Genomic DNA, 12,435 nt, shown 5'->3' with positions numbered 1-12,435 from the left:
TGGCAGATGTAAGTCAGACAGGTCTATGTTAGTAGTATTTATTTGTACAGGTACTGTTTTGGTCCATATTTATCTAACCTTTATCTACATAATGATAGAATATTTAAGAAAGACCCAAATTTTTACAACTTTCTTACCTGACATGATTTTCAGAAGAAAGTTTTACTTTTAAAGTGGTTAACTTTCTTTTATCAACATGCACTTGGATAAGTAAGCTTGGTTCTTAAGTTAATTTTTATATTATCATATTCCTGCATAGGACATGCTTAGGCATATGCTACAGCTTCTGGGTGTCTTAACTATTTCCATATGAGAAGTTATACAAACAGATAGTAAACCTGCTCTTTTAGATTTACCTATACAAAAACTAAAGGGCTTCCGAGATGGCACAGTAGTAAAGAATCTGCTGGCAATTCAGGAGATGAGGGAGACTTCACCTGGTGGGCTACAGTCCGTGGGAGTTGCAAGGAGTTGGACATAACACACACACATATAAGAAAACTAAAATTTTCTTTTTTGTGTTTATTTTTAATTGGACTATAATTGCTTTACAGTATTGTGTTGGCTTCTGCTATACAACAACATGAGTCAGCCACAGGTATACATGTGTCCCCTCAATTATGAACTTACCCCTCCCACCTGATCCCACCCATCTAGTTTGTCACAGAGTTACTGGGTTGAGCTCCCTGTGCCCAGACAATGGGCACAGAAAACTAAAATTTATTCAGCCAGAAAACTAAAATTTTGTTAAAAATATTATAACAGGACTTTTGTGGTTTTGTAATAGCATGAATGAAAACCCAGCAGGTAGGAGAAATGGTATTTTATATTTATAGTTAAGACTGAATCTGTTTGGTTCAAAATGATGAGATTTGTAAACTTTTTTAGAGCCCTACTTTTCTTAAGTTTCCAAATGAATAAAGATATACATATAATTAAAATTCAGTTTATTATTAAAAACTGAATTAAGATGACAGTGAAAGAACAGCCTCAGGTATGTGACTCTGCATTTTAAAGTGGTATGTTTAATGTTTATGCAAAAGTAAGACTTTTAAAAAAAATTTATTTTAAAAAGTTATTAGCACCTTGGCTGTACAGCTCCTAAGATTTATTTTTTAACACTGCATAAAATTTGAGGCGCTTTTTTGCTTCTAATTTGACCTACTTAGAAAGGTTCTGATAATTCCAGTGTAATATATCCCCTCAGTTTTGTAACAGCCTTTGGGTAATGTATTGGAGAGACAAGTAATCTCATCAAGAAGCGTAATGGACCCTATCACATTTCAAGATATATTTTTTCTACTACTTCTGCTTCAGATTTAGTTCTGTTTAATGATACCACACTCTACTGGCAAGGATACTTTTCCAAGTAGTTTAACTCTGTTTGCATACAAATGGTGTTTTTGGTCTGGCTGGCATTGCAGATCTTTTCCTTGAAATGGGGTGACATAATTTGATGTTTTACAATCTGGAGGCGGGGGTAGGGGGGGAAGTACTTGTTCATCTTGAGAGGTTAGAGGAAAAAAGATTGTCACTGAATAAAATGCATGGCTTGACACAATTCAAAAAATGGGTTGGTGCCAGCTGGAGAAAGCTGGGAGGAATTCTACCTGGTTGAAAAGTATAGTTGATCTGGTAGTAAAGGAAAATCTCTTCCGGTGGCTCAGCGGGTAAGAATTTGCCTGCCAGTGCAGGAGACGTAAGAGATGGTGGTTTGATCCCTGTGTCGGGAATATCCCCTGGAGGAGGAAATGGCAACCCCATCCAGTATTCTTGCCTGGGAAATCCCATGGACAGGGAGTCTGGGGGGCTGGCTAGTCTATGGGGTCACAAAGAGTCCAACACAATTGAGCGACTGAGCATGCGCACAAAGGACAGTAATCCGGATCAGTAATGCGGGGCTTTGTAATGGACAGGGAGGCTCCACAGAGGAAAGGATCCCAGTTCACCTTCAGCTTAGCAAACACTTTCCCTTCTGAATTCCACTGAGCTACATGTTTTAGTCATAGATGTTAAAATTTGAGGGCTTCTCCAGAGACTCTCTTGACAAGTAAGATATTCTTTAGTATGTAAACTTTTACAGATAAAATACCTCAGGTCCTGAGAGATATTAAGCAATTTTCCCAGGAACTCGTATATCAGCACCCTAATATTTGATTCTCTTCTTCCTCCTGGTGCTGTCCGTCTCTAGATGCCATGCTGACTTTTCCAAGGAATATCAAGAATAGGATCTGATTTTAATAGGGTAGAAGGCATCCTTCTATAAATAGCAGGTTTACTTTGACTTATCTATACTTTAGTGAAGAAACACAATGAAATCAAGGATGTTTTAAAAGTAGGTTGAGTAAACCACTACAAAAATATATTAAGTAATATATAAAATATTTTCTGTGCTGAGTAGAAGAAATCAGATTTTAAAGCCATACATTAATTATATGTGAAGGTTTTTTTTTTTTTCAAAATAAAATTAACGTACCACAAGAACAAATTGATTCTATTTTTAGTTTGAAAATACCTAAGTAATAAATGCAAGTATATATCTTAATAAGTATATGCTTTCAAGTTCTTGAACTTCATACAACTCAAAACTATTCCAAGTAAACGTTTGCTGTTGTTGTTTAGTCACTAAGTCATGTCTGACTCTTTACATAGGCTATATTAAAGCTAGGCAAAGCCTTTTCTTATCTATACTTGCCAAAAAAATTCCTGAATATTTAGGAAGACAAGCATAATCTCATATATGTAAGTGGCAAAAAATTACTTTTAGGAGAAACACAATCATTTTGTTAATGGTTACAAGGTTAAAGCTTAGTTGCTCAGTTGTGTCCGACTCTTGTGACCCCCTGGACTGTAGCCCGCCAGGCTCCTCTGTCCATGGGATTCTCCAGGCAAGGATACTGGAGTGGGTTGCCATTTCCTTCTCCAATGGTTACAAATCAGCAGTTAAAACGTCTGAAATCATGGATTCTAGTTAATATAATAAAGAACTGCTTGGAAAATTCTTTTCATGCCATGGTGAGAAAAATACTGTCAAGTAAAGAATTCAGCTCAGTTAAATAATTTAATTTGGTGTTTTAGAGCAAGTTAAGTTCAAACATGTTTGTCCTTTAGTTAAAAACACTTTTTCCTGCAATATAGTTTTTTTAAAATGAACTTTATTGCATATGTGTCCAAAGGCCATATCATACTCATTTTGTGTAAAATTGCTTAAAGAAATATTCTCTCACACTAAATGTTCATTTGGAACTTTCTAGATTCTCAACATAAGTATCAGAATAATTTAAGGTCATGTTATCATGAGCTATTATCTAAGTGGATAGATACAATGTCTATATACTCAAATGGAGCAAGTTAGCTTAAGAATGGTAGCTGAAATTGCGTTTTATGATAGAACATGAAATTATCTTTAACTTTACAGTGAATATAAGTAAAAGCAATCTAGACACATTAGATATTTTTTTTTTGCGTGAAGTGATTTATTGTTCTATTTTATTCCAGAGATTTTAGTTTTCATTTAGTATCCCACTGAGAAAGTAGCTTAATTCTTTCTTTCATGTAACTTAATATTTAAATGTAGAAAGAGACCAAAGCTTTGACTCCTGCATTTGAATTTATGTATAAGTATATAAATACACAACAATAAACATGACTATAGAATACACTACCATGTTATCTTTATTTGTAAGTCATAAAATACAAAATAAATCATAATAAATCTGCCCTCAGTGAGGAGTACCATTTCTTTCTCCTACTTCTCCACCAGGTAGTCTTGTTCCATAATGAGGATAAAAGAATGATGCAATAGAAAAAAGTGTACCTTGTTATTTAGATGTTCTCAGGTGATAAGGTCTTAGCATATCTATGTTTTCCTTTTCCTTCTCAACTGCCACAGAATTCAATACTTAAGAAGATGGATTTTATATAAATCTCCTTTAGTATTTTTATGCATGTGCATTTGACTAAGTGATTCAGTTTAATGTTTTGATGACTCTGTAGTCATATATGCAGGTCTCTGAAATCTACAATATTCAGATATTAAGGACAGAGGTGTCACTATCAGTTGACAGTTTCCTTAAGTGGAAATTTCTCTTCTAACTTTAAGAGCCAAGTTGCAATTAAGTAGACAATGTTCATGTGATTAATAATATTCCCTAGTCTGCTTGCTTGTTTACACTCTTGGGTCAGTGCTGCTGATTTTATACACTTAATTGCCACTTTTGACGTATGCCCATGTGCACAGTTCCCTAATAATGGTTCCTATGGGGACTCACTTGGCATATGTAATTTTTATGCATCATTTCAGTCAGCAAATGAGAAAAAATCAGATGCAGATGATGATAGCAAGTGTGTGAATTTTTTTGGTCAAGTCATTGCTAATGTGTGGTATGGTTGGAGCTGAGGGTCGGGACATCATGGAAAGGGCATTGTTCCTGCAGTTAAGATATCTAGGTTTTAACATCAACAATATAATTGACTAGCTTGGTGACATTGTCAAATGGAGTTTACCTTTCTGAGTCTTAATTTCTTATCTATAATGTCTACTTTATAAAGTAATAATGAAGGTAAAATGAAATACTTTATATAAAACTTTAGCCTAACCTTCCATAAGACGTAGACAAATTGACTTTATGAGTCTCTATGTCCTCAACTACACTGTCCACTCTACAAGGTGGTAGTAAAGGTAAAATTAAATAATTATGTCAAAATAGAAACTAACCTTCTGGAAGACATAGACAGTGTCTAGTCTCTGGTACAGTGTTTAGGGCATGAAAAGTACTCAGTAATTCTTCGTTTGAATTAATTAAGGCACTTAAAATGGTAGGCGTTCAATAAATATTAGTTCCATGCTTTTCTATTTTCAGGCTTCTATATCTTAATTTACTATATAACAATAGGGTTTCACTTAGTTAAGTAACTTTTTTTGGGGGGGTCCTAATTTCCACATATACAATAATAGTTAGTGTGATTTTTGTCAGTTGATCCTTTCATGGCTTTTCCTAAAGGCATATGACTTCACCAGATGCAGTAGCAAAAATTAGCCACTAAGAGATTGATAGTTTTTCATGAAAAGGAGAGAACAGGAGTTAATTTAATTAAGTGTGTGGTAATTTCATTCTACACACAGTCAAGTAACTAGCATGATAAGCTGTTAAGTTTTCAGAAATGGAAGAAGGATAGCTGTAGAGTGAGACCTAGATTCTTTTTGTTGAAAAGCACAGGCGCCGGAGTCTCTAGCAGAGGCAGCTTTTAAAATCCTTGCTTTTAAAAATCCTTTCCCCTTTGCTCCATGGAAATAAAATTGTAGCTGGGCACATGACTAACATCTAGGCATTACACTCTTCAGTCCCTATTTATGTAGGTATAACCATGTGATAAAATTCTTATGAACAGAATGTGAGTGATGTGTGTCACTTCTGGATCACTGCTTTAAGATTTTTGTTTGTTACTCTCCATGTTCTTTCTCTCTCCTGCTAGCTGGAACCTCAAATGGTTTTGATCCAGCTTCACCCACGTGTTGACAAAAGTGCTCTTACTCTTCCAAACCATGTATTTTTGAAGAACTATATTTAAACTCTTAAGCTCAAGAAAGTGTGACTCCCCTTTTATTTTCACAGGTTTTCTGACCTGTAAGCCAACAGAGAGATCTACAAGCCAATGGTAGTTATCAACAGCCATTTGAATGACATAAAGCTCTGCTCTATCACATAAAGGGTGAAGAGAAGCAAAGTTTCTGGTCTTTAGGTGGGAATTTAGTTGATGAGAAGGTAAGACATACATATAACACACCATGTGATATAGAACAAATAAAAAGCAATAGCAATAATTGTTTTGAAGGTTCAGGAATGGAAGCTGGCACAATGGACTGGGATGATCAGGGAGGCTTGAAATAGGGATGGAGGAAGGTACTCTCTGGGTTTTGAGAGACTGTTAGATAAAGGAAAGTAATTTGAGCCAAGGTGAATGGGCTGAAAGACCATGATGTATTTTATTTTATTTTTGTTTTTGTTTTTGTTTTCCCATTTATTTTTATTAGTTGGAGGCTAATTACTTTACAACATTGCAGTGGTTTTTGTCATACATTGAAATGGAGGGGGGACCGGGATGGGGAATACATGTAAATCCATGATGTATTTTAGTTTGGATCCACCTCAAGCCTGAGCAGGCCCTGAGGAAAGGAATCAAGTTTAAGTCCTTTATTTGAGAGAAGACTCTAGGAAACCTCCATAAGGGAAATGAATAAGGTAATGGAAAGTAACCCCCAGGATAATATGATATAAAGTAAGTTACTGCCGTGAGTAACTAAGGCTTAAATCTACCTGGAGAACTGAGGGAGACAGTGCACAGCATTCTCTCGAGAGATATTCCACCCAGTGGGGAGGGACCAGAGGTGTTTATATGCCAGCTTGTGACCTCAGTCATTGAGGGCTGCTGGACAGAACTTAAAGTGGATGTCGGACTGTTATGGCCACTGGAAAAGAAATACAGGCACAAGCAGTTGGAAATCAAAGTCTTGTCATTATATACTGCAGTGGTAAAGGCAAATAGGCATGGAGGCTTGTCAACAACATCTGCTACAGCATGTTTCCAGATGCAAATCTGAGTGAAGCAGCTTTAGACGTGTTCCCAAACTGTGTTTATGTGGTTCTGAGGTAGCAGCATTTGTAAGAAAATAAAAGATGATAGTGAGACAATGAAGTTGACCAGTAGATTCTAGTACTTCCACACACAGCTTTCGTCTCACTTCATATACTGTTCCGTTCATGCTACTGCTGAATACTTTTCTCAAATGCCTCTGATCAAGGCACTTCCCTGCTCAAAACCCTTGGATGGATACCAATGCTGGTATGATTAAGTCTTAACTCTAGACTTAAATTAAGACTTCCACAATCTTTTCAACTGTTTTTCTAACCTCACCAATATTTTTCAATATAAATTCTTCAATTAGATTATTTACTCACAGTCCTTTTGGTATTATGGACATATAAAATACCTCCCACTTCCTAGTCTTCATTTTCTCCATATCCACTTTAGCAGTCCTTTTGTTAGCCATCTCTTGTGGTTGTATGAGCCAGGAGTGGCCTCATTCCTTATGCCCACTGCACAGTTCACATTGTGACATGTGTTTTGTTTAATTTGCATTGTTATTTCTCACCTTTATAATTAAATGTATCATGTGCTTCTGTCTTGGCTCATAGCTGGATTATATACTGTTTGAGAGAGAGAGTTCTCTCTATTTTGAGGTGGAGGAATTTTGCTTTGAAACCATAGTTCAAATCTGAGTTCAAATCTGGGTTCCACCATTGATGAATTTTATGTCTGTGGAAAAGTAACAGATGCTTCAATCTGCATGGACATTTATACTTATCAATCTGCAAGTATAAAAAGAATTCACATTAGTGAAACTTCTGCCTGATACCTATTAGAAAAGTCTCTTACAGTGAGAATCATCTTGAACATTTTTTTAAGAAAATAATGATTATTATTTAGGGCCATTTAAGAAAGCCCAAATACTTAGTTACATTATTATTCTCTCAAATTAAGTCCTTAGCCATTCTTAGACTCTAAAAAAATTTCTAATGTTACAAAATCATAAAACAATCATAGTGATGTTTTAAAAACAGTAATCACATATGTAAAAGCACCTTACTTACATCCTTGTTGAGGGCTTCCCTTGTGGCTCAGCTGGTAAAGAATCCGCATGCAATGTGGGAGACCTGGATTCTATCCCTGGGTTGGGAAGATCCCCTGGAGAAGGGAATGGCTACCCACTCCTGTATTCTGGCCTCAAGAATTCCATGGACTGTATAGTCCATGGAGTCTCAAAGAGTCGGACATGACTGAGCAACTTTCACTTCACTACATCATTGATGAACACCAAAAATCATTGTGGGAAAAGAATGCTATACATCTAAGATTCTTCATCTCACCAGTGAAAATACTTGAAGTCCTGCAAAAAGCAGAAGAGAAATATTTCAAAGACTGACAAAATACATGTATATGAAAAGTTTACAGATAAGTTAGATTCTTTGTAAAAAGTTATCCCATGATTCTGAAAAGTGATAAATATTCTTTATGTATGAATTAATAATTTCTCCAATTTAAATGAAAACTGTAGCACATTTTCTAAGTTTGTTTACATTAAGAACATATTTAGTTTTTTTACTTTCCTGACCAGTTTAACATTTTAACAGTATTGTGAACCAAATTTGATTGTTTAAGACTTCTGATGAACTTGGTTTTGGTCAACTAGATTCCTTAGACTGAGAAATTTTTAAAACCAGGCCTTCATAGAATACTGTAAAACATCAAAGATGATGAAAGTCACTGTTTTAGCTCTGTTTCCTTCATATTCATGTGGGTTTGTGTGACCATGTACAAAAAAGGAAACTTTTTCCTGTAAGGAAAACACTTAAATTCTGATCTGTAATTATTTGACCTGTGGAAAGTTTGCAGCCTTATTGTTGGCCATGAATGCAGCCTACTTCCCCCTGAAGTGATATTTGATTTGCATTTAGTACATGATAGTAGATTTAAAAATTTTTGAAGATATCAAAGTTTTGGTAGCCTATGTAGGTGATTGAAGATATACTGCTTTGTGGAGAAAGCATGTTAGGTCTGACCTGGAGAGATGTTCTCTTAATCTTTTTCTTGTGCTATATTATAACAGAAAGAAGTAGAGACTGTATAAAGCCAAAATATATTACATATATTGTTGATATGAAAGATTGCTAGCCATTATTTTCCTTTTATTCATACTGTTTCCCCAGTTTGGGGAGAATGGAAATGTGTCATTTCTAGGACAATGAAATGTTCAGCCCTTTATGCAGCATTCATTTTCCTCTACCCAGTGGACATTTATCCTTGGTTTAAACACCCATTTCCTTCAAGGTCTTTCTAATGAGACTTTGCAGATTTTCCAAAAGAATATATTGTGTCAGTGACAGTTTATTCACCTTACTTACATAGTTCGAGGAACTGCTTATTTAAATTTAGATACTGTCTCTGATGAAATGTTTTGACAAAGTAATACCAGCTTGATACTATTTAAAATATTTTGACAGATGGGAAAATTGTTTCAGTCTGAGTTGAGCAATACTTTATTGCAGTATTTTGCCAGTTAGAAAAAAATGGTAAAGGTAGCCTCACTGTTCCCAAAAATAACATCCTTCCATTCTCCCTGAGAAAGGAAAGGGCTCCATTCAGCCATAGATTACAATATGTGTACTGCGTATGTTAAGAATTCAGGCAGTTAAAACAAGAGGGAACATTTGGGGATTATTTCCAAACAGGGAACATTTATTGTTCTGTAAGCAAACAGAACCTAAAGAACTTTTAGGAACATTTGTTGCTATAGCACTTTATCAGAGTCTTTTTTTCATGTTCTAGTGAGTGTGCTCTAAGTTAATGTTGAATCACTAGGATTTAAAACTGGTTGGAAAAAAAATGAACAAATCCAATTACTTTTATACCTTGAATTTTTAGAATGCTAAAATAATAAAAATATCTAAATTTCTCACATTAGTTGCAAAGGAATAAAATATAAGTGATCCCTGTGTTTTCGTTATTTTAAGCAAGTGTGTTCAAGAAATATGATAGGGCAGCGGCTCTCAAAATGTAGTTGCTGGACCAGGAGCATCCATGTCACCTGGAAAACTTGTAAGAAATGCAAGTCATTAGGCTTCACACCTACTGGATTTATTCCAGTAAATCCGGCCTTTTAAATCAGACACTGGTGGGGTCCAGCCATCTGGGTTCTAACAAGTCTTCCTGATGATTCTGATGGATGCCATCAATTGAGAACTACAGAGATAGAATAGAGGTTTTCAAAGTCTGTGATGTGGAAAGAGAAGAAATTGGGGATCGATGAAGGAAATATTCTGGGCTCCTTCCACTGTTGACACCGAAGCCTTCTCAGGGTGATAATATCTCTTAGTGTGCTTATACTATTCTAGCCATGTGGTCTTGAAACTGGGTTTGGCTAGTAAAGAAGAAATTGCTCTGTGTCTCAGCAATAGCTTCATGCTCCCCAGACTCCTAAGGAACATATGTGCAGATCAGAATGCCAGTTTTATATTTCAAATTACAATGAGGAGCATAAAAATAAAATTATACAATACTCACGGTTAACTCCTCTAGTTTCTTCTTACTGTGTACAAGTTAATACTCGGAGCTGGGGATGTCCTTGTCCAGCGTTTGGTGCATCTCATTTGGTCCCCTGCCTTCTGCATATTGCTGCAGGTAAGATGCAGAGTTAGTAATGGATTGTTCCTTTGAAAGCATAGAATCAAAGGCAAGACAAGTTGAAAGTTCTTCCAGGTCATCATGAACCTGTATGAATTCCCTTCACACACACACACACACACACACACACACACACACACATTTATTATTTATCAGATTGCTGAGGGCTCCTAAATTCAGTATCTCTCTTACCTGAAATCATGTTGAATAAACTTATTATTTCTATTTTCTGTTTTTTAAATTTTCCAAATTACCACTGACAGTTATTTCTATAGCTATTTTAATATTGTTATTTAAACTTTAGTAAGATTTGCACAATCTGAATTCTGCAGATGATGATGATGACAAAGATAGGTTATCATGATTATAACAAAGATCATAGAAGGTAACAGAGTGCTTACTAAGTGCCAGGCAGTGTACTAACTACTTGGTATTTGTATTAATTTGAGGATGTTTTTCCCTCATAGTCAACCCTCATATAAAAGAGGCTTTTAAACTTTTGAACATGACCCCCAAAGAGAAATTGAGACTTCATAGTATGTAATCCCTCTGTGTATATATGGTATATGAATAGTAAAATTTATGATACACTTTTACTGTGTTTAAAACTCATTTTTCTATTTTATTTTGTTTCATTCATTTAAATAAGTGCCAGTTGTGAACCAGAAAATTCAATTTATCACTCATTGTAATGGATTGCATCCTGCAGAATCAAAAACTGTGCTATAAGATTAGATAGTATTATTAATCCATATTTTACAGATGAGAGAGACATACAGAGTCCATGTAAGTTGCCCAAATTTACTAAGTGGAAAAATCCAGAGTTCAAACTTGGGCAGACTCTCCTCAACGCCCTCTCACACCACTACATCTATCTTGCCTACTCAAAACCTTTGGATTGCGATACAATCAAGAAGGACTGTACCAAATGGGAAATTTTCCTCTCAAGTGTGGTAACAGTGTACTGTTGGCCTTAGACTTTCTAATTAAAAATACTTAGAGATGAAGGGTAGGTACTGGCTTTGGAGTTGCCTTTCCATTGGAGGCACCTTTTTAAAACTTAGAATATGTGCTCATTTGGGGAAGCTTTTGTAAAGAGACTGATGGAGGTTAATTTGGAAGGGAAGTGACTATTGCCACCAAACCACCTTCTTCGTGCTGCCATGGGATATTTACTTTAAATAATCCAAGAAATAGTTGATAGAAAAGACGTTTACTCAAAGTTAAAACAGCCTTTAATATGTGGAGCTTCCCAGTGAGTGAAGAGAAGATGAAATGGGAATTACTTGGATCTTGTCAGGCTTTTTGTCCTGACTCTCTGTAGGGCATGCAGTTAAACGTGGAAGACTGCCAACTTGGCTGAACATTATTGGACACAGACAATAGTCTTTCCCTAGTGCTACTAGATATGATTCTAAAATATGTATTAGATGTGAAGTTACAAAATTCAAAGATAGAAAAGCCACAGAGTGAAAAGTCTATATACATTCCCCCTTTTCCTTGGTGTTTTTGTCTCTCCTGAATTATTCACTGATACCTGTTTCTTATATGGTCCTTCAGAATCTTCTGCTGTGCTCTGTGTGTGTGTGTGTATTAAATATAAACATAACATATTTTCTATGCCTTGCTTTTATTCCCTGATAGTACTTCACAGAGTTTTCTCCATATGTAGAAGTACCAACCTGCCTTCTCCTTTTTTCACAGGTACATAGTATTTCCTTGTGTAGATTTTTATAAAATTTAACCGGCTTGCTATTAGCAGACATTAGGTAATTTCTAATCTTTTACAAGGCTCATTATTTTACATGCAAATTGCCCTGTGTGGTCCTCTGTGTGGCCTTTTACTCTTAGAGGAAGATTCACAGCCCCCTAGATCTTCACGAGGGACTAGTAAAGATCAGACTGTTGGATAAGGTCAGGTTTGTGTCAGGAAGTTGCTTGATTTCAGTTTTGTTGGCTATCTATTTTTAGCTTCTGAACAGTAATCATGGTAAGAAATCTTCATATCTTGCCTTCTTCAGTCTTGTAAGATAAAGTGGTCCCTGTGAAAAGGTTCAAGGAACACAATTTGCTAACAGTTTAGTGGGTTGATTAAGGATGTTGAGTGTTTATTTCTGAAAGGACAAAATGTTTGTGCACTAAAAGTTCTATCTGCTTTATTCTTCACAACCATTAAACCTTTTTCAGATTTAT

At 35.6% G+C, this 12,435-nt stretch overlaps 1 protein-coding gene across 12 annotated transcripts in view; it reads left to right on the top strand.

Annotated features, from left to right (window-relative positions):
* Positions 1–12,435, top strand: part of HDAC9 (histone deacetylase 9) — a 972,671-nt gene that overhangs the window by 226,279 nt on the left and 733,957 nt on the right. The window contains exon 1 of one of the 12 annotated variants that reach the window (XM_070470446.1): positions 5,668–5,765. The exons of the other annotated variants lie outside the window; for them this stretch is intronic. The gene's annotated coding sequence lies outside the window, so the exon portion shown is untranslated. Of the gene's footprint in view, positions 1–5,667; positions 5,766–12,435 lie in introns of those variants that run through there. 12 annotated transcript variants of the gene reach the window in all.

Source organism: Odocoileus virginianus, chromosome 1 (genome assembly GCF_023699985.2).
Source record: "Odocoileus virginianus isolate 20LAN1187 ecotype Illinois chromosome 1, Ovbor_1.2, whole genome shotgun sequence".
Taxonomy (NCBI): domain Eukaryota; kingdom Metazoa; phylum Chordata; class Mammalia; order Artiodactyla; family Cervidae; genus Odocoileus; species Odocoileus virginianus.
The sequence above is the reverse complement of the archived record's forward strand: the minus strand, read 5'-3'. Positions and strand labels throughout refer to the sequence as shown.